Genomic DNA, 3,207 nt, shown 5'->3' with positions numbered 1-3,207 from the left:
TAAAGAAAATCCTCATAGCACATGTGGTAACAGAAAACCCAGAGTTCTAGTAACAACACAACCCCGTCCTCAGGAATAAGCAATGACAACATATAGGGAGGGCTGTAGGAAGGAGCCGGTGAGTTTACGTGTTACATCGTAACTGTGCAGACTACTAGAGGCCCAAAACCTTCTTACTCAGAAATTCATGTTTTATGTCACTGTGGACATCAATTCTTACAGATGTGTAATGTAGAGGATAAGTAATAGTATGTGAAACCCATGACAATGTGCAGTGTTACCACCTTTCTATAGATCACACACTGGTAATAAATACAGAAAATACACGAGATACAGGATGATGATGTTCAATAATTAATCATTTTATTTTTCTCTCCTATCAGTATGTTTTGAGTTGTGGGAGGAAACCGGAGTACCCGGAGAAAACCCACACGGACACGGGGAGAACATACAAACTCTGTGCAGATGGAGTCCCAGATTTACACCGAAGACCACCGTGCTGCTCGCTAACAGCGCTAATCACTGCGCCACCGTGCCGTCCTGTAGTATGATGGTCCTACATCTCCAAGTAGCCTGCCAGCCAGATGAGAATGCAGGAGACTGATATGTAACAGAGAAGATAGAAGAACTCGGGGTTGGGATTCCTACAGACCCTGCCTCTTTCTTCAGACCACACCCAGGTCCACGCCTTCCTGAGCCAGTAGTCAGGTATTGGGGGAGGGGGCTGCGTTATATTTCCATTGCTGCGGCTGTTAATGCTCTTCCACCTCTTGCTCATGTAGGAGAAGCCACAGAACAGCCGCTGGTCCTCCGGGGTTACAGGTGGCTTCTGAGCTTCAGTGTCAGACATCACTTGGTGCAATTCAGTTTGTTCGTTGGTTTCCATAACTGGGATCTATAGAAGAAAGACAAATTAGTCTGGTTAATTCATTAGGTATTTAATTATATCCGTCCCCTCCCGAGGACAGCTGTACAGATTGTGGATGAGCCGTGGTAACCATGTGCAGATTGCCGATAATCACCATGATGCATCGGTACTTGCAGCTTGAGAACAAGTCAACTCCTGGTGCTGCCTGGCAATCTGCGGTATCCACATCTGCTACAGCTGCACCATAAAGCTGTGTTCACATGTTGCAACCACATTGGGTTCTTTTTACTCAGTGTCAACAGTAATGCATACTTTTGTTGTGTTTTTCCCACAAAAATGTCCAGAGCATTATGGCTCTTTTTCGTAGAAAAAAATGCACAGTGTGAACGCAGCCTAGCAGATCAAATTTATTCACTAAGTGGCCTTCTGAAGAGTTGGGGACAATAATTACACTTTTGAGAAATATGTAAAAGCCTGTCCATCCTGCCCCATACTGTAATTCCACCCATTTACCAGCAGGGGAGGATAAACACATTCTGGCCTACACTACGTAGGATTGTTACTCATTATTTGAGTATTTCTTACACATATTATCACATTATACAGACGAGGAGGTGACATTATAATAAAATAGCGCTGTGCACTTACAGGTGTCATTGTAAATGGTGGACGGGACCTTCCCGCCTCTAATTCCTCCCAGTTTATGGGCGAGAAGAATGGATGTCCTTTTAGATTGCTGCAAAGAACCTGCCTCTTCTCTGGTGATTTACACAAGAGCTGCAAATATATAAGAAACATTATTATATCACAAGTAATAATATAAATAATCTCAGGAAAAACCGCAGTAACAGGATTATTTTCTTACTTTCTTACAGAAAGATGAATTTCTTAAAACAACCATTGCTAGAAACAAATATGATAGGACAGGATAGGATAGTACAGGATAGGATAGTACAGGATAGGATAGTACAGGATAAGATAGTACAGGATAGGATAGTACAGGATAGGATGGTACAGGACGGGTTAGTACAGGATAGGATAGTACAGGATAAGATAGTACAGGACAGCATAGGATGGTACAGGATAAGATAGTACAGGATAGGATGGTACAGGACGGGATAGTACAGGATGGGATAGTATAGGATAGTACAGGATGGGATAGTACAGGATAGGATAGTACAGGATAGGATAGTACAGGATAGGATAGGATAGTACAGGACAGCATAGGATGGTACAGGATAAGATAGTACAGGATAGGATGGTAAAGGACGGGATAGTACAGGATGGGATAGTATAGGATAGGATAGTACAGGATGGGATAGTACAGGATAGGATAGTACAGGATAGGATAGTACAGGACAGCATAGGATGGTACAGGATAGGATAGTAAAGGATAGGATAGTACAGGATAGGATAGTACAGGACAGCATAGGATGGTACAGGATAGGATAGTACAGGATAGGATAGTACAGGATAGGGTAGTACAGGACAGCATAGGATGGTACAGGATAAGATAGTACAGGATAGGATGGTACAGGACGGGATAGTACAGGACGGGATAGTACAGGATAGGATAGGATAGTACAGGATAGGATAGGACAGGATAGGATAGTACAGGATAGGATAGTACAGGACAGCATAGGATGGTACAGGATAGGATAGTACAGGACAGCATAGGATGGTACAGGATAGGATAGTACAGGATAGGATAGTACAGGATAGGATAGTACAGGACAGCATAGGATGGTACAGGATAGGATGGTACAGGATAGGATAGTACAGGATAGGATAGTACAGGATAGGATAGTACAGGACAGCATAGGATGGTACAGGATAAGATAGTACAGGATAGGATGGTACAGGACGGGATAGTACAGGACGGGATAGTACAGGATAGGATAGTACAGGACAGGTTTGTACAGGACAGCATCGGATAATACAGGACAGCATAGGATGGTACAGGATAGGATGGTACAGGACGGGATTGTACAGGACAGCATCGGATAATACAGGACAGCATAGGATGGTACAGGATAGGATGGTACAGGACGGGATTGTACAGGATAGGACAGGACCGTACAGGATAGGATAGTACAGGATAGGCCATCAGTAGTCGATCAGTCTGGGGCTGATACCCGATAATCCTGATGATTAACTGTGTGAAGAGGTTTTGGTGAACACCGCAGCCTCTTTACTGTATAAACTGGCCTGTAGATAAGAACAGTGTACATATAGGAGAGGCTGTCCCGGGGCTCCAGCATTGTCCCCATTCCTTGTATTGGATAAAGCTGAAATACCCAACACAGTGGTGATGAAATGTACGGTGTATTATCAAATCT

At 43.6% G+C, this 3,207-nt stretch overlaps 1 long non-coding RNA gene across 1 annotated transcript; it reads right to left on the bottom strand.

The window, feature by feature from the left end:
• Positions 1 to 341: 341 nt before the first annotated feature.
• LOC141092442 (uncharacterized) lies at positions 342 to 1,645 on the bottom strand. The gene is made up of 2 exons (XR_012232795.1): positions 1,517 to 1,645; positions 342 to 895 (listed from the first exon to the last, which is right to left on the bottom strand). It is a non-coding gene; the product is annotated as an uncharacterized lncRNA (long non-coding RNA).
• Between the last annotated feature and the right edge of the window lie 1,562 nt (positions 1,646 to 3,207).

Source organism: Dendrobates tinctorius, unplaced genomic scaffold (assembly GCF_039654945.1).
Source record: "Dendrobates tinctorius isolate UK_male_01 unplaced genomic scaffold, ASM3965494v1 ptg000059l, whole genome shotgun sequence".
NCBI lineage: Eukaryota > Metazoa > Chordata > Amphibia > Anura > Dendrobatidae > Dendrobates > Dendrobates tinctorius.
Note: the sequence above shows the minus strand (reverse complement) of the source record. Positions and strands in the feature narration are given on the sequence as shown.